At 45.5% G+C, this 19,410-nt stretch overlaps 1 non-coding gene and 1 pseudogene across 1 annotated transcript; both read right to left on the minus strand.

Moving 5' to 3' along the window:
• Positions 1-5,848: 5,848 nt before the first annotated feature.
• LOC133143280 (U2 spliceosomal RNA) lies at positions 5,849-6,057 on the minus strand (annotated as a pseudogene).
• An 8,161-nt stretch (positions 6,058-14,218) lies between these two features.
• On the minus strand, positions 14,219-14,291 carry trnat-agu (transfer RNA threonine (anticodon AGU)). Its single transcript has one exon. It is a non-coding gene; the product is annotated as a tRNA-Thr (tRNA).
• Between the last annotated feature and the right edge of the window lie 5,119 nt (positions 14,292-19,410).

Consider the following 19,410-nt stretch of genomic DNA (forward strand, 5'->3'; position numbering starts at 1 on the left):
TCGACTCTTGCTGCCCCCTCGCTCACTCGGAAGAAGTACTCGTCTCGGTCCTGGTCCTCCGTCTTCCCGTGGACCCTCCGTGCGTCGTCCCGGTTGCCGCCCTGCTTCTGCCTGCAGGTCGCGTCCCGGTGTGTGCTGCTCTTGCAATGACTGCACCACAGTTTACGTCGGCAGGCCCTGGCCATGTGGCCCTTCAGGCCGCACTTGAAGCATACCACCTCCGCGGCGCTCCTCTCGGCTCCCCGGTCAGCTGGTCTGTCAGGTCTCGCTCTCCTCTGCCGTACGTTCATTACGTTGTCATCTGCTTCAGCCCGCATCTTCTCTGTGTCCTCGTAACTGCGCATCTTTGTTTTGAATTCAGAGAACTGCATCGTCTCATCACGTTGTGTGACATGGATTGCAAATGGTTTAAAGGACTCCGGCAGACCTTTTAACACCATTGCGACCAATAGTCCATCACTTAATGTCTCACCGGCATTTCTTAGCGCTGTGATTGCGGTCTCTGCCCGGATCACATACTCGGTCACACTTTCACTCTCAGACTTCTGTAGTGATGTCAGTTCTGTGTAGAGACTTATGATGCGTGGCTTGCCTTTGCCTTGATAGTAGTTTCTTAGGATCTGCAGGGCCCCTCGCCCGTCATCTGCAGCATCGCGCATCACCAGCGACAAACTTTTATCATCCAAAAACTGAATGAGTTCTGCATACGCTTCCTCATTCTTTTTAGCGTCTTGCTGTAGTTCGTCTTCTTCCTCGGTTGTGGGCTCGTTTAAGATAACGTCTTTCAAATCCTGCAATCGCAGGTGGCCCAAAAACTTTGCCTCCCATAATTCGTAATTCTTTTCATCACCGTCGAACATTAACCGCGACCAGCGGCTAGCAAAACTGTTCCTCTCTGCAGCCCGTCCGCTCATGGTGCTCACAGCGTGCTATCATCACCAGTACGTCGGTGGGAACATGCGGTGTTGGATTTACCTGGGCCCATAACCTGTTGGCAGAGTAGCCATACAGCAGCAGGTACTTGTGAGGAATCCAATTGCACCAAACTCGGTGGAATAAAATAAAGAAAGACGAGGAGGCCGATCAACTCTGTTGGACACCATTCACTGCTTCTACTGCGGCGTTGGCTTGTAGGGACCCACTGTGCAGCATGCAGGAAGGCTTTTTATTAAACACGCCCACTTAACAGCTCTTCACAGGTGGTTCCAATCACAATAAATCAAGATGCTGTCATAAGAAAATAATACGATTTAAACATATGACAAAACATACAATAGAAGAATGTATAATTGAGAGCATCTCTCAACAGTTTTTTCTTCTGTATCCAGTCCACTCAAACTTCTCTTCCCAGATGTTCTTATCAGTATGTAAACAACTAGTGATTTTTGCTTACGAGACAAAGCCCACATGCTTTCCTCCTCCCCTTTTAGTGGCTTATGTCTCACACTGTGGGTAGGGCAAATCCAAATAAAAAGAGCGGGAGTGCCTACAGATATTCAGTGTGTGTAGAGATTGTATTAAGCTATCTGTACTGCACTCCTCGCGAGAAAAGACTTAATATTCTGTCTCACTTGTGGTTTGTTTGCTGTTGCTCTTCTTAATAGTTATTCAGTCAGCGAAATAAACCTGACACAGGCTCTGATGGAAACCACATCTCTTATCTTGCCAGACTACAATAAAACCTTTGTACAAACAGCAGACTGCAGGAATGGTTTTATGACTTCAGTGTTGCTGCAGAGCCATGGCAGCAAACTACGACCAATTGCATTTTATTCGAAAAAATTGGATCCAGTGGCTCAATCCTTTCCAGACTGTGTCCAAGCAGTATGCGCGGCAGCGCTTGCAGTGAGACAATCTGCAGATGTGGTGCTCTTTCACAAAATGGAGCTGCTGGTTCCACATGCTGTAGATGTGTTGCAACTGCAAAGCAAGATGAACTTTTTGTCACCTGCCAGACACCTATCCTACACTGCTACGCTTCTGTCACAACCACACATTGTGATAAAGAGGTGCACAGTCCTTAACCCAGCAACGTTGATTCCGTTGCCAGGGGATGGTACACCACATAACTGTTTGGATGCTACAGAACATCTACAGCTGCCCAGACAAGATTTAATTGACACACCACTTGTCAAAGGGGAAAGGTGGTTTGTGGATGGGTCAATGTTAGGGTGGTGCTCACTCTAACTTATTTTGCAAGAACCACACAGGAGTCAAGCAAGTCATTTTAGACACCTACAGGCGGAGAGTTCACTCGTCGCTGTGCTTACAGCGATGGTCGAATGAAGTCTGACTCAGGCCTCGTCAGGTGCTTATTTATTGAGAGAAACAGAGTGGGGTTGAAAGTGGGGGTGTGGGAACACACAGGATAAGGTGAAGACGGTCCCCTGCTGATCAAAGCATAGCAGGGGGCCTTTTACGACTTTCTGTAAACAAAGCAACTTTGATTGCTTCCTCTGCGATTAGTCAATCGGTGGTAAACTAATTTTGTCTAGACAGGACAAACTAATTAAATTATTACAGGTTACATTCCAACATAATCATACGATGAAGATATTCTGCAAACCCTAACATATCCCTCCTGTTTTATCATATGATTATGTCAACCTCGATCAATCAAACATAAGTGAGAAAATACAATGAAAGCAATAACGTCCAGGGAAGATGAGGTTTCTTCTCAATACTCCAGTCCAAATGGTGTGTGTAATTTAAAAAACCTGCGGCCAGATTAAATGCAGGAAAAGAGTTACACGGCCCCTCTGCCTTAGGCGACCAGAATGTTATCAATCAAAATAAAAATTGCTCGTGATTGTTCAGCCGTTGGGGGCTTCGCACGCCCACTGGTGGAGGGTGAGGACAATTCTCACCCCCTTCGCAGATCTGCTCCGTCCGGGGAGAACTTGGAAACTTGCGTGGTCGTTGTCTTCAGTGGCTCAGGGTGGACTACGTGGCCACCAAGGGGGAAGAGGATTATTCTGCCTCTGTTTGTACCGGGGGCGGGGATGCTGTTGATGGCGGATCTGGTTCCTGGCAGGAAACCTTCTTCGGGGCGCACTGGGACAGATGATACCACGTATCTCCTTTGCCGGCCAGCCGGACGGCATGTGAGATGGGCTCATTCGAGATGTTTCTTCTGCTCCTCCCATCACTGTCTGTTGAATTCTTACGTGTCCTGTTAAGACTCCAAAAACAATCACATTTGACAAAACATTGAATTTTACAGTAGATTAAATCATTCTACTCCCCCACCGTTTTGACACATTCACGTAATGTGTCAATAGCGTCGTTGGGGAGCGAAAAGGACCAGCAAGGTGTCTCTGACACATTATCATACCCATCCCAGCTGGACTAGATGGTCCTGTCTTGTCCAGCCACAGGAAACGGGCCTTCTCCATTGAACCATTTGACGTCAATGGTGCCCCTGAGTAATCATCAAATCCTATTCATCTCAATTTGTATTACACTTACAGGCGAGAGGGAGCTTATCTTCAATTTTGATCACGTCGCCTCCACATCAACCTACCTAGGCCATTCATATGCGCGCACACACGTACAAACTAACAGACACAAAGGCACCCATTCATTCATACTCCAGGCTGTTAGGATCCTGAACTTGTTTTCCCGTTCTGCGTAGCCACATTGGTGTAGCCACCTACACAGGTAGGTTAGGGTTGTCTCTCGTTGACCGGGGTGAACTCCAATGTTCAGGCGCCCAGCCGGAGGGCAATAAGTATACCCACACCTGCTCTCACCGTGAGCAACTCCAGAGTGGAAGAGAGTCCAGGGCCAGCTTATACCGGAACCCAAATGGGTGCGGAGGCAAGTCCAACCATGTCTTGTCGGAACCTTTCTGCCTCGCACACCAGCTCGGGCTCCTTTACAGCCAGAGAGGTGATCAGTCCGCCAAGTTTCCTGCCCTTGGCCGCCGCCCAGCTTACACTGCACCCGACCCCTTTCGTCCCTCCCACAGTTGGTGAGCCCATGGGAAGGGGGACCCATGTTTCCTTGTCGGGCTGTGCCCGGCCGGGCCCCATGGGCGAAGGCCCGGCCACCAGACACTCGCCTTCGAGCCCCACCTCCAGGCCTGGCTCCAAAGGGGGGGGGGCCCGGTAACCCGCGTCCGGGTGAGGAAAAACAAAATCCAATTATGTTTTTCTTCATAAGGGGCTTGTGAGAGTCGTGCTTTGTCTGGCCCCTCACCTAGGATCCGTTTGCCATGGGTGACCCAACCAGGGGCATGAAGCCCCAGACAACACGGATCCAGGATCCTTGGGGCGCGCAAACCCTTCCACCACGGTAAGGTGACGACTAACGAAGGGACCTCGTTTATCAATGCAGTTTAATTTCTGGTGGTTCCCACTGAATGGGCACATGTCAGTCTATTGTAATTTGGCCAAAAATATTGTTTTTGAATAAAACCAATAACCACCCCCTCAATTGCACACGGACTCCTCTTTACTGTTTACAAGCACAATCACAAGTACAAGTCATCTTCATCCATAAGCATATCAGTCTTTCCTTGTTAAAACACAGCATCCCTACAAAAAAAGAAATGTGTTTCATCAACTTTTAACTTCTTAATAGACAACGATGGTATTTATTTACATATTGAAACACACGTCCACATCCTTCAATGTTACACGTGAATGGACATACAGAGAAGTTTTATTCATTTTGATCAGACTGCATGAAGCAAAATATAAAGGTGAGTGTAATTCTCATTAATGGAATAAATTACTCCTTTTGACCAGCAAGGGGGGGGGGGGGTTGTGTGCACATGAAGCCTCGAGAAATGAACCTATTTGCAAACTGTTTGGTGGGGAAGCCTCAAATCCTAACATCTTACATTGAGATCAGACTCCATCAAGTCATAATTGACTGCTTAATCCTGTAAGAATGAAGCGAACGGATTGAAATGGTTTTCTAACATATGAACTATTGATTTGACCAGTAGAGGGGGTGCACCATTCCTGGAGGTACTGCAATACCAGGTCGATGTCTCCTAGGTTTGCCGTGTGCAGCTGTGAGAGTTGCTGCAGCCATTTGGAGCACAGCCACGGGCTGGGGGGGTATCTGTCTGTTCTTCCTTACCAGCAAGTTACTGGAAGTCCACATGGCGTCTTTGATGGCAGCAAAGGTCAGCGACTGCTTTGTAAAGTCTTCTTGCTTGATTTTCAACGGGGTCACTGCATAGAGTACAAGGTCTGCATTCTGCGCTTACCTTGCGGGGAATTGCAGGTCACCCACAGGTCTACGGCAGCCCTGCACTACCAGAGCAGGTCCCACACTGACTCCTGGGCGCCACAGCCAGGTCAGGGGCACGTTGAGAGAGCTGACATGCCCCGAGAGTGCATAACGGACCTGACTGGGAGGACATCATGGGCCACCATCCATGACAGGTCCTGAAGTTTGTTTTGACAGGGCGGGGTGGTTGTCGTTGCGCCAAACTGTTGCGGGCTCGCCGAATGCAAGCCCGCGCACTGGACGCACCGCTTCCCGCTCCTGTACGACAGAGATCATACATCTGTGATTTGTTAAAATTTCACTATTTTCTTGCTCTAATTTAAAGTTCTTCAAAAACTTCTTGATTAAGGAATAAGAAGGTGGCAGGTTAAAAGACACAGGAATTATTTGGTCGGTGGTTATTAGTTTTAGTTTCCGGAGGTATGAGTCCATCCAGAATCGTGTCATTGCTTGGCTTTTCGGTGCATTTGGTGTAAGGAGCGCGCTTCGCAGGTGCAGGGCAACATATCTGCTTCCGAGGCTTTAAGAAGAGCTTTAAGTCCGGCACTCCTTTTCCTCCATTTTTTTTGTTTTTCTTCATGGTGTCCTTCTTCAGTCTCTCCAACTTGGATTTCCAGATGAAGTAAAAAATGGCTCGGTCCAACTCTAAAAGCACCTTCATTGTTGGGATGAAAACAGAACTGATTAGTAAAACCAAGGGTAAAATCACCACTTTTATGGTTAAAATTCTCTCTTCTATGGTCAGCTCTCTTAATTCCCCAAACCCAAGAACAGATACTACACTTGATTTTAGCCAAAAGGCCGAAAAGCGATGGAGTACACGAGTGATGGACTCGCTTACATGTTACGAACGGAGTGTGGAAATGGAGCAGGGAGACCAAGTGCAGCTTGGACCACGGTTTATTGAAGCAAACTCAAAAGACTCGGCAAACTGACAAGACTTACTAACAAAACCAACAACAGAGACGTGAGACAAAAAGACACGGTGACATTACCAAGACAGGAACCAAAAAAACCTCATGACAGTGACAAACACATCAATGCTCCGACAGGGAGTGATACACAGACAGGACTTAATATACAAGACAGGTAACAAGAGGCAGGTGAGAATGATCGCACTGATCATGGGCACACAGGAGGGGAGGGGTGAGCACACAGACACACGGACAGAACTATGACAACATGGACGTGACCGGGGACGAGTCATGACATTACAGGCTTCCCTGTCTACCCATTCTCACCAACGGTTTGTTAGAATAGGCCTCTTTGGCACATCTGATTAGCTAGGTAGCTTTAGCTATGCTGTTATATCGCTGTAACCCTTGTCTTGCTTTATTAGCTTTCTCTTCTCTATGACACCCTTTGCACATATGTAGAAGTCGCTCTCAGTTAAGACTACAAGGTCACACGTTATCACAGACTAAGAGCCACATTTTTTACTGTGTCATCGCAAAGAGCCACATCATACACCTGAGCACACATGACCCCCCCCCCCACACACACACACAATGACGCACACCCACACACACACACGCACGCACACACACACACAGACACCCCTCTGCTCAGCCAAATTTATTGTGTGACATTATTATGTCACGCACCGACATGATAATGACAAATTGACTCCTAAAGTACTAAAACCACAGACCAAAGACCACATTTTAGACAATGAACATCGTGTGCATTGTCTCACACAGACAAACTCAGTTCAACAAATTCCACAAACAAAAACAAAGTCTCCAAACTTGTGCTTGCGAAATTCAGTCCCTTTTGCAAAGTCCTTATCGATATTGGCATGAAGTGAGCTGAAGTGGCGCTGACCATTTGAAGCTTTTAAATGCGCCAATGACGTCCGACATATCAGGCAGAATGGCTTGCCATAGCGTTCAACAAAAAACAACTTTAACTCTGTTAAAACCATCCTGTGTTCATCGTCATATATTCGTTTAGCTTTTCATTTTTCCCTTGCCATTTTGGCAAGCGTCGTGTCAGCTTTTCTGGACCTAATGGGCCCCCGTAGTCACAGTCGCCATTCATTAAAAAGCCAGCAAAACCAGTCGCTCTGTTTGTCCCTCCTCCTTTGCGGGATTTCACCTCACGCGGATACGCGTTTGACCAAAATACCATATTGAACTCAAGCGAAGCAAATACGCACAAAAAATAAACACAAATGTTGATATGAACGTAAAAGAGCCGCATGAAACCAGCCAAAGAGCCGCATGCGGGTTGGCCACCGCTAGGCTAGGCAGAGTCGCCTCCTTGCAGGAAGGCGGCCCAGAGTAGTATAAAGAACCTTGGCGCTGAAAGAGGGACCTTCTTTCGCATCTCGCAGAAAGGGCTCCACAGCTGTACATCGATCATTCTGGCAGACATTAAATAGTTAAACTGTGAAGTGCTTCTCTTCTGGGCACTAATAAATCGGCAAACTTGTCTGCTGACTTATTTGTTCACGCTTCACCCGCAGTAATGCATGTAGTTCACGAGGCATATGTGTACCCCTTCAGCAGTCTCTATCCAAATACACAGAGTAGGTACCTATTAAAAGTGTAGTCCCGATGAATATGAAAGGCAAAGATTGACAATTCACAAAGAACTTTCCATGGTCATCATATCTACCTAACGGCTGCGCCGAAAGAGTTGGGCCAGAAGAATGGAGCGGAACTCATGCAGAAGTGCATGAACACCACCTTGTTGAAAGAATAAAACCAACACAATGCATGAATTCACGAAAAAGGACATGCCAGCAAATCAGTAGGACTTCTGCTTTTGCCTTTGCGAGACCAGTTAAGATATGCGTTATCACGAATTTATAAATCAGGTGTGTTCGGCTCTGCTGAACCCCTGAAACCGACTCACCGAACTCATAGAGTTTGACCGAATCCAGGTTAAGAACCACTGGTTTAGTGGCTGTTATTTCTGCAATAATATTGATGTCATTTTTCTGATGGGGTTTCCAAATGTATGCACCTGCCTACTTTTGTTTAAATAATGATTGCACACTGTCTGCAAATCCTATAAACTTCATTTCACTTCTCAAATATCACTGTGTTGATCACTGCCGTCATCGGCCATGCATGGATTTGGTTCCTTTGCCACCCCCCCATACACACACAGGAACTGGTTAGGACTTAATTAGTAAGTGTTAGGAATCGTTTTGGCTGTCCGTTCAGAGCAAGGAACGAGCCACTAGCCCCACGGGAAGTTGTCATTTTCTGTAAGCTTGTGTGTATGTAAATTTGTCATGGTCCAACGTAAGACTGTTTAGGGTGAATAAAAATTCTGCTATTAACCAGATTCAAATTGGGGTTGCAGCCGCCTCAATGCTATATTATGGCCAATATGCAGTTGCATGTTTAGGGTCTTTTCTCTAGGATCTTCAACCACGATACCCAGGAAGACCATGAAAGAATGTTGATATTAAAATGTTGGTGGAACTATCCAATAACTACGCAGATCCGATGATCCCTAAGACTTGAGATGAGACAAAATTGGAAAGACTATTTGTTGACAGTGTCTGTGAGTTACTTCAACCCAAAAGTTCACATAAACTACACATAGCTAATGTTGACCACAAAATGGCATGTGAGCTGGCCAGGAGTCCTGTAATCTTCTGATCTGTAGACAGATGCGTTACCCATTGCTCCACGAGCCCCACGGGAATATGTGGCTTGTAACACTTTTGCAAAAATGAAAAAAAAAAAAAGGTGACATTATTTGAATATGCCATTCGCCCTACAAGTTACGGCCATTGACCGTAAACTTGTGTGGAAAATCGTCGTTGTCCACAAGATGGCAGTTTAGCAATAGTGAGCAAGGGAGAAAGTAAATTATGCCATGACCCAGATTCGAATCAGGGTTGCTGCAGCTCCATCGCAGAGTACTAACCACTATACGATCATAGCCAATATGCATAACTTTTTTAACGCTACTGCATACACGCCATGATCGTGTAGTGGTCGATTCGAATCCGGGTTATGGTTTAATCAAATTACCTTGTTGAATTTGTCTGCTGGTCACTGTTGCTAGACAGCCTTCCTTTGGACAATGACAGTTTTCCACACAAGTTTACAGTCGATACAGTCTCGTAGGGTGAGTGGCGCAATAGAAGACACATGACGAAAAGTGATGAGAATCAAAACAAAAGATTTAAGAGACCCGAGGTAAATTAACTGAACCCGTTTCGTTTTAATTGACAGCCCATGTAATATGCACCTCAGATGAAATCGGGCTAGTTGATCAACAGCAATGTGATAACGAAGGGATCATCTGGGAGTTGAACCCCGGATCTCTCACACCCAAAGCAAGATTCATACCCCTAGACCACCGGTGTCAAACTCGTATCATTTTCTGTGGCCCGGAACGACAAATCGTGCATTAAATGTATGTCATACTAAAATTGCAAATTGTCGTAACTTTCAAGAATCTTGAAATATTTGAAAAGTTTCCACTCCTCTGACTTGAAAAAACAATTATTATTATTATTATTATTGTCAGTTTGTTTTGTACCTTATACTGTATATAATATGAGGTGTTTATTTATTTGGGTTGACAGTCATAATGGCCTGTCGAGGGAAACTTTGACTACAACGTGGCCCGCGACAAAAATGAGTTTGACACCCCTTCCCTAGACCATTGAGCCTCAAAGAAAGCTTGCTGACCATGTTACATTCTGTGTAACATTGGCCTGTCAAACAGTCCACACAACGATAGACAACAGTGTTTCAAAGAAAAGCTCGTTCGGGAGTTTAACCCGGGTAATCAAAGAACCCTAGGCGAGAATCATTCCCCTGCACCAATGAGCCCCATAGTAGACCAGCTGACCCCGTTACATTCTGATTGGAAGCCCTGAAGACTGAATGCCAGTGATTTATGGAATAAATGAAATCTCGTTGGCCTAAGGCTCCCAATTCCCCAACTTCAAGCCCTAACGCTAACCCTAAAACCCTAACAATGAACAAACCCTAATAATTAAACTTTAACCTGCTAACCCACCTACCATAACCCCCTCACCTTTAATCTCTAATGCTCCCACTAAAGGTAGTGCTCTCTAAACTTGAAAGCAGGCATATGCGAACCGGACCAGCAGATTGCCCCATTTCAGAAGTGTTTTAGAAACCTTTACAGACGGTTAAAATCCACATGATAGTTATGCGCGCATGTGTTCCGAGAGCGTTCTCGCCCCCCCCCTCGCTTTCCTTTCTCCCGCAATTTGCCCCCTGCAGCGCAGTCCTCGTTAGTATAGTGGACAATATCTCCGCCTGTCACGCCGAAGACCGGGGTTCGATTCCCCCATGGGGAGTTTACTTCTTTGTGCGAAATAGCATTTAAGCAGGTTTTCAATCCATGTGCGTTAACCAGTGTTTGCAGCAGAGTAATTATATAGATGCATTGGTTGGTATCATTACATCGTAAGATGGCGCCGCAGATGGCCACCTCGGTAAGTCGCTCTCTGTTACTTTGTGTTATTTTACATCTTTTTAACCTCACTTTGTATCATACTTCCGGTTTGCCACGTAGAGCGCCGCAGCGTCACTAGAGAGACGATCTACATTCCTACATTTCTATATGCTTTTCTAGTTTTTCCTCGCTTTTTACTCCACTTTTTGGAGTTTACTATTATTGAAAGTCGCGGACCGTCAATTCCTGCCATTTCAATCGCGTCACTGTTTGGCTCTCAGCGGAGGCTTCGTGGCTGTTTGTCTACCGTCGATCATCGGACACGTAAGTATGGCTGCAGATCAAGAGGTTTGTACGGCTTTTTGCACCAACTGCACCCTTCTCTCAGAGAGGTTGTCCCTGCTAGAGGGACGTGTCCGCCAGCTAGAGCAGAATAGTGGTATAACAGTAAATGTGGCGGACCCAGATGCGGACTGTAGTCAGCCTGCTAGCCCAGTTAGCATTAGCCCCAAACCACGATAAGCCAGTTAAGACGCATAGCCGTCCCAAGCCATCTCGGCCTACTGGCTCTCGCACCTGGATGTCTGAAGCAGACAAACGTCCTGTTTAAGTGGCGATCATGAGACCGCCACAAGGGTATCCGTCCCATTTGTCTAGCTAAAGTCACGAGCCGACCATACCGCTTCTGTCCGAGATAGTATCCTGTTGTGCTGTGGAATGTCCTTCCTGTCTAAAGAAGCTATGCATTCATGTACACTTGCCCCATTGTTTGTTCCTCAATAAAAGGCACGACCAAACTGAGGGAAGGCGCGGATCTCAACCACACTCGCTGTGTGGCTGGGGTGCGCCCTTCTGCAGAAGTTGCTGGCCATCAAAGACATATCCCGCCTCTGTGAGATTCTGTTCAGATAAATGTTGTGAACCCAACACGGAGCACCCGACATAGAAGCTAATCTAAGGGTGCTAGCTCGCAATAGGTCTAGTCAACAGCGTAGTTCCAACAAAACTAGCCACTCGGATATAGTGATACACGGTGGCTCCAATGATATATTTCAAGCATATATCGGCTCTATTGATAATCTTACTGCATCTATGTCTTCTATATCTGCATCTTAATGCATCTATATAATTCAATGTGACATTGTTAAATGCCATCGATTCGCTACCACTATTTTTATGGGACTTATCTTATCACCAATTTAAGAAGGCTCTGAAATCACTTCTCTTTGACGCTTTCCATATGAACCTGGATCCATTCATTATTCTCTTTAGTTATAGTTTAAGTGTGGTTTTTCCCTATTGTTGTATGCCAGGGGTCACCAACCTTTCTTAATTCAAAAGCTACTCCCTGCGTACTGATTAAGGCAAAGGGCTACCAGTTTGACACACACTTCTGAAGTAGCCAATTTGCTCAATTTGGTTTTCACTATGTGTTATTATTGTCATTTCCAGTTCACATGTAAGTGTGATTTTAACAAGAATAGCAAAAATACAGTCAAACCTTGGATTTTGACCACAATCCGTTCCAGAAAGCGGTTCGGAAAGCGAATTGATCGAATTCCAAATCTATTTTTCCCATTACAAATACAGTGGAGCTTTGGTTGACGACAACAATCCGTTCCAGAAGGCTGTTCGAGAAGTGAATCGTTCAAATTCCGAATCATGTTTTCCCATTACAAATAATGGAATAAAAATTAACCCATTCCAAGCAAAAAAACACCTTTTTTAAGCATTTGTTCATTTGCGCATTTTTGTCCGATCGTGCAACTGCAGCGCACCGCCGACCGCGCAACCGTAGCGCGTCGCCGACCGCGCAACTACACCGCACTGGTCGCAATATTGTGACAGACCCGTCACTGAAATTTAGAAAATATTTTTAAAGTCCTGATGTACTATCCAAAATTTAAGTGGACCTCAGTGCGCAGGGACCTTAATTTGGTCCGATCACGCAACCGCAGCGTGCTGGGCTCTCACTGTTGCATTGCTTTAGGAGCGTCTTTGTGTTTTAGGACGGCTTTACTGCTCCCACTTGCTTCCTTTGGAGGCATGATTAGAGTTGTTGCAATCCTCAGAGTAACAAGAATGTAATAACGAACCGAGTCAGTGGGCATGGGGTCCTCTCGGCTCGCGAGATTCGACAATTGAATTTTGAACCCATGAATGCAGAGCATAATTGATTAGCAATCCATTGCCTTAACCTCTCCGCCACCTCGTCTTGTTCATCTGGCATTGACAATACACGTTATGTACGTTGTACCAAGATACTTTGTGAGTCCTGAAAATCCGACGAGGATGTGATATGAAATGATGAGTGGAGAGCACAGTGGAGTAGCAACCCATCGCCTAAATATCTCAGCCATCGCATCTCATGCATGAGTTGTATGGGCGACATGATATGGCATGTACGGTGTAGTATAAGCTACAAGGTAAAATGATACGATACTTTAGATGTGAAACGAAGAAGAGCTAAGCCACAAAAGAAGTGACACTGTCAACAAAGAAAAATATTTGTTCAATGTTGTCTCACCCCAAATGTTTGGAATCCTCGGATCTGCGCAGTTGGATAGTTCCATCAACATTTTAACATCAACATTCTTTCATGGTCTGCCTGGGTATGTCGGCTGAAGATCCCAAAGAAAAGACCATAAATTTCTTGTATGCTATTGCATGATCGTATAGCGTTATGGCCGTAGCATCCCCGGAACGAAGCTGGGTCATGGGGTAATTAAATTACCCTTATGAATTTGTCTGTGTTCACTGTTACCAAACAGTCTTCTGTTGAACCCAAGCTTCCAGACATTATGTCCACCTACGTTTTAACATCAACTTTATTTCATAAAGTTCTTCCTAATTCATCTTGGCGAAACTCCCTTAGGCGTTCCCATCTTTTTTTAGGGCTGGCTGCCACGAGGAAGCGGTCGACACACAATTACGACCCTGAAAGGACTCGTCTATGATATTAATCAGAATTCATTAATCACTGAAAGGCAGTCCTCAGGTCCATTTTATATTCGCTACCAATCGGAATGTAACGAAGCTGTTTCTACCCAGTTTCCAACTAGGGCTCGAGTTAGGACTATATAAAAGTGTGCCCCCGTGTGAGGGTCAAACTCACGACCATCAGATTATGAGACTGACACGCTACCACCTGCACCAACGAGGGTTTGTCTTTGCATTTTGTGCAATTGTTTTTTACTGTGAAATTAATTCAACCACCGCCCATTTTGATCAAACTTAACTAGGCTAGGATTTCCAACTCAGACTAGGGTTCCAGGAAGGGCTAGAGTTAGGGTTGGACTATATATAAATCATGCGTGTGATGATCGAACCCTCGACTTTCAGATTATGACACTGACGCGCTACCGCCTGCGCCAACGAGTCTTTGTGGCACCTGTCTTAAAATTCTATTTTTCTGTAAAAAAGATTCAACCACCGGCCATTTCCATCAAACTGCAATTCATCGAAAGAAAAAGTTACTTTTGTCTGAGCATTCTCAAACTTGGGTTTCCAACTAAGGTTTCCAACTGGGGCAAGAGTTTCCAACAAGGGGTCGAGTTAGGACTAAATAAATTAGAGCCCCGTGTGAGGGTTGAACTCACGACCTTCAGTTTACTAGACTAACGCGCTACCACCTGCGCTAACAAGGCCGTGAACAGCTGGTTTTACAAACCTGTTTTACTGTAAAACTGATTCAACCACCGGCCATTTCAATTAAACTCAACTTCACAGACAGAAAACTTCATTCTACTCTGAGCAACCTAGTATCTTCTGAAATTGACAATGATTTTACTGTGGACTATAGAAAACAGCGCCCCGTGTGAGGGTTGAGCTCACAACCTTCAGATTTTGAGACTGATGCACGACCACTTGCACTAACAAGGTAAAATGTCAATTGCATTACAATTCTCTTTTACGGTAAATTGAATAATCCACAGGCCCTTTATGTCAGTAACAATTGTAAACTTCACCTGGCAGGCTGCAGTCATTAGAAATCGTTGCTTGATCACGGTGTAGCAGTGGTCCAGAGTCTGTGCCCCTCTGGTGGGACACGTTACGTGCTGTCTGTATCTGGGGAGTTCGTGTGCGAGGTTCGCCCTGTTAAGATCACCCAGAACAATGATTAGTGAGTTTGGTAGATGTTTCTCCATGTCTGTTACCTGGTCAGCCAGCATCTGCGTGGCTTCACTCGCACGTGCGTTTGGTGGGATGTAAACAGCCGCCATGACGATCGAGGAGAACTCCCGTGGTGAATAGAACGGCCGGCAGTTTACGAAAAGTGTTTCTAGGAGAGGGCTGCAAAACTCTTTCAACACCCTGACATCAGTACACCAACGTTCATTAATGTAGAAACAGAGACCACCTCCCTTTGATTTTCCGGAGAGCTCCGCGCTGCGATCTGTTCGCATTAGCCTGAACCCGGCTATCTCCACGGCGTGGTGGGGGGTTCGTTCGCTAAGCCACGTTTCCACAAAGCACGGCACAGCGGATCTGCTGAAGTCCGCCATCCGCGGCGCCATCATATGACGTCACTGAGTTGCGCTCATGTCATCTGAGTGTCTTTTACATACCCGCTCTATCAAAGTCAAAAGTCAAAGTCAGCTTTATTGTCAATCTCTCCACGTGTCACAACACACAAAGAGACCGAAATTACGTTTTCTCTATCCCACGGCGACTGGGGCCTGAATTTCCCCACTCCCGGGGATCTATAAAGTTTCAATCAATCAATCAATCATCTGACTTAGTTCCTGTTTGAGTGGTGCTCACTCCAACTTATTTTGCAAGAACCACATGGGAGACAATTAGGTTTTTTTGGGCACCTGCAGGTGGAGAGTCCATTCGTCAATGATCGAACAACGTCTGACTCTCGCTTCCCGCAAGAGCGTTTTTATTAAGAAAAACAGGGTGGGGTGACAGTGGACTGGATAGAGAAGAAAAAGCCCTTGACCTCTAGTCAAAGCATAGCAGGGGATGTTTTACGACATTGTGTAGGATGGGACAAGCTATGTTATTTATTACTAGTTACGCACCAACATAAGCATAAAACTAATCTAGCTAGGTTATTTATTACTGGTTACATACATTCCAAAATAATCATACGATCAAGATAGTTTGGAAACCCTGACATGCCCCTCCTGTTTTATCATATGATTATGTCAACCCAATCAATCAAACATAAGTAAGAAAATATAAAGAAGAACAGTAAAAATAAGAAAAACAATAATAAAAAAGATCAATAAAAAACAGAGATGACAGCGGACGGGTTGTGGATCGCGTAGGGTGAAACATGACAAAAACAACAAACAATGATAGCAATAATTTCCAGTGAAGATGAGGTCTTTCTTCAATACTCCAGTTCAAACTTAGTGTGTGATCTAAAAACCTGCGGCCAATGTTAATTTGCAGGAAAAGACTCACACGGCCCCTCTGCCTTAGTCAACCAGAATGCTACCAATAAAAAAATAAATAAAAAAAACACAGAAACAGTATAGAATTGTATCCATCACTTGCGAAGCATTTTCGATGGTCAAATCATCAAGTTTCTGTAAAACATGCTCAGTATAACAGCATCTACGCAATCCACGTTCCATTATGGTTATCACATCCGTCACGACTAAGAAGTTGTATATGTACTTGCGCTACGTTAGAAGAGACAACCCTCGTCACAGCAGACTTCAAACATGGGATAACACAGGTCGTAAACAAGAACAACAACACCAGCACAACAAGCACAGGAGACACAATTTTCAACAGCAGTTGCCACCAGTTGCCAGAGAATAGCCATGAAAAGAAACCCCACTGTTGTGGAACTTTGTCATTCGACATGGCCTGCTGTAAGATCTTCGGTGAAGCCATGGCGTCGTAGATGTGTGTCATTTTCTCCCGGAATGTATGTGCAACAGGAAGTCCCAATGATGTGGCACACACCACCTTGTGCTGCCGTCAACAAGTCCAGAGCCATCCTGTTCTGCAAGACCATCAGCCTAATAGCTTGAATCTCTCCATTTTGTCCATCGTTGACTTGTAGTGAGAGATTCACAAAGGACTGAAAACGATAGTTCAGTGTCTCAATGAAGAGCGAATGGTTTCCAACTCTGACCGAGGGAAAAAGCGCATGAACAACTTTGTCTCTAACGGACCATACTTTATGGTCGTCTGGAACATTTGCACCCCAGACAGGGTCATAGGTTGCAACCGCCCTGCATTGACGTCCAGAAGAGTTGTGTGCTGTCGCCAGGTGACGATGTCGTATCCTGTAGGTGTGGTTTGTCACCCACACTGGTGCACACACTCCTGTCCAGTTGGCGGGCAGCATCGGATAAACCTTGTGACCACAAAGCCACCAGCCATTCTGTATGAAGTATGTTCCGTTCGATGGTGCAGCCATGTTAGTCGGAGAGCCCTCCCCAACTGAAATGGCTCTCCTATCCTGACACTCAGCAGCGATGTCCAAAGCTCCCATCCAGTTTCCTCCTGGAGAGCAGTCTCTGTCAATGCATTTGTGGGTCTTACTTCCTTGGATGTAACACGTATAGTTCACTCCAGGGCGCCGCTCTGTGTAGGCCACCTGCGGCAATGGTCGTCCTTTAACAGTCACATTGAGATTTGTCCAGAAAAGCTGATCACAGGTACCTTCCGCAAGTCCAGGGCGGGAAGGGTCGTCATCACTCACTCTGATGGCACGGTGTTGATATCCAACTCCTCCCATGGATGCCATACATTTCACTTCAGGTACATTTATTGCTCTGGCCTCCAAGTGAACTTGCGTGGAGAAAGGGGGGAGTTTTTAACAAACATAACACCCCTCCTGTGTGTGGGCTCTCACAGTGAACTTGACGTACCTGTACCATGTGTTGGTTTTGTATGTTTTTTTGGGGTCCCATGACCAGTCCTCAAAGTTCTCATCGTGGGACCATCGTTTTCCACGGTCAACATTGTCACTTGGTCTGTTCAAATGAGTCCATAGACCATAGCACACTCCAACCACAACGCAGCAGAGGATCAATCTGCCATATGGAGCCCCGTTGCTACTAGGATGGCAGAGACACCGGGGCATCCCCTCGCCTAGCGGAGTGGGGATCGTTGTTTTCTTCACCAACATTGAGACGTCCCACCCTAAACGATAGGACCCCTTTGAAGTTAGTCTTCCCCACCACTCCGAATTAGGGGTCCAGCACTCTCTGCAACTTGCAGTGGCTGAGGTGAATCCAGCTGGGCCGTTCAGCAATCTTCACTGCGGTGGGGGTAGTCAACAATACTTGGAATGGTCCCTCCCACCGTGGGCTGACCCAGTTCTTTCTTTTAATGGGGTTGTCGACCTGTGAGGAGAAAAGATCAGGCGGCAGTGAATTTGCATTTGACACATCTTTCAGTTTGAGCGTCCTTATCATATAATCGGCCAAGGACTGTTCTTTATGTGCTTTTTGCAAATCTGCAGGGAACACAGGTAGTCTATATGGTCTCCCATGGATGATTTCAAAAGGTGTTAGCCCTTCTGAAGTGGGAGTAATTCTCAAATAGAGCTTCACTAAGTCTAGGCACTCTGGCCAAGATCTGCCTGTTGTTTCCATTCATTTTTCATTCTGCTTTTGATAGTGGAGTTTGCTCGTTCAACCATGCCAGCGCTCGCAGGATGCCAAGCGCAGTGGTTTTTTAATGTTATCCCAAGATGTACAGCCATGTTCTGTACAACTTGGTTCACAAAGTGTGGACCATTGTCACTGTATATGGTTTGGGGGATGCCATGAGTCGGTCGGTATGATGGCTTTGCAGATGGCCTTTGCCACTGTTAAGGCATCTGCTCGTTTAGATGGAACTATTTCCACCCATTTGGAAAATGCATCAATCATCACTAAGCAGTATTTGTGAAGTCCACTTTGTGTGAGCTCAATAAAATCCATGTGGTGATTTGAAATGGGTAAGACGGTTTTGGAAATGAGCCTCTCTTAGGTCTCATGTTTCCTTGTGGATTATGTTTCACACAAACAGGACATGCTTTACAAAAAAAAATTATGTAAGCATCTAAACCAAAGGTAGTGAATTGTTGATGCATGATGGACTTCATCCCTCCTGTCGACACATGGCAAGGCCCATGTGTCGCAATTGCTGCTGCCATCAATTCGCTAGTAACGTTTGTTTACCAAACTTCAAATTCTCCTAGTAACAGCGATCTCGTCTTCATATTGTAAATCCTGCAACTCATCCTATTTTCGAGCTGCGTTTCTTCTATAGTTCTAATTTAATAATGGATTTCATCCCTCCTGTCGACACATGGCAAGGCCCATGTGTCGCAATTGCTGCTGCCTTAAAAAGTGATTTTGGTAAAACAGGTGGATTGATGTGGTGGATATTATATGCATCCATTATTGCGTCTTTTGTCGTCCACATTCGTTTTTCCACCATTGGAGCATTGCCCTGCATATCTGTCAGTATAGTCTTTTCTATGAGTTGCGTGTCCTCTGAATCTATTAAAATAAATTCACGGCCATGTTTCCCTGCTGCTGCTTCTTTAGCAATTTTGTCTGCTAATCTGTTTCCATTTGAGACTTCATCTGTGCCTGTGGTGTGAGCAGCACATTTACACACAGCTAGTTTAGCAGGTAAATGAATGGCCTGCGACAAGTCTTTTAACAAGGAGGCATGGGTAACCGGCTTACTGGTTGATGTTGTCATCCTTCTGCGCTCCCATTGTTTCGCAAAATAGAACAGAGTAGAAAACGCATACTGACTGTCTGTGTATACAGTGACTTCCTTATCTTCCGCTAATTG

This window comes from Syngnathus typhle, linkage group LG18 (genome assembly GCF_033458585.1).
Source record: "Syngnathus typhle isolate RoL2023-S1 ecotype Sweden linkage group LG18, RoL_Styp_1.0, whole genome shotgun sequence".
NCBI classification, from domain to species: Eukaryota; Metazoa; Chordata; class Actinopteri; order Syngnathiformes; family Syngnathidae; genus Syngnathus; species Syngnathus typhle.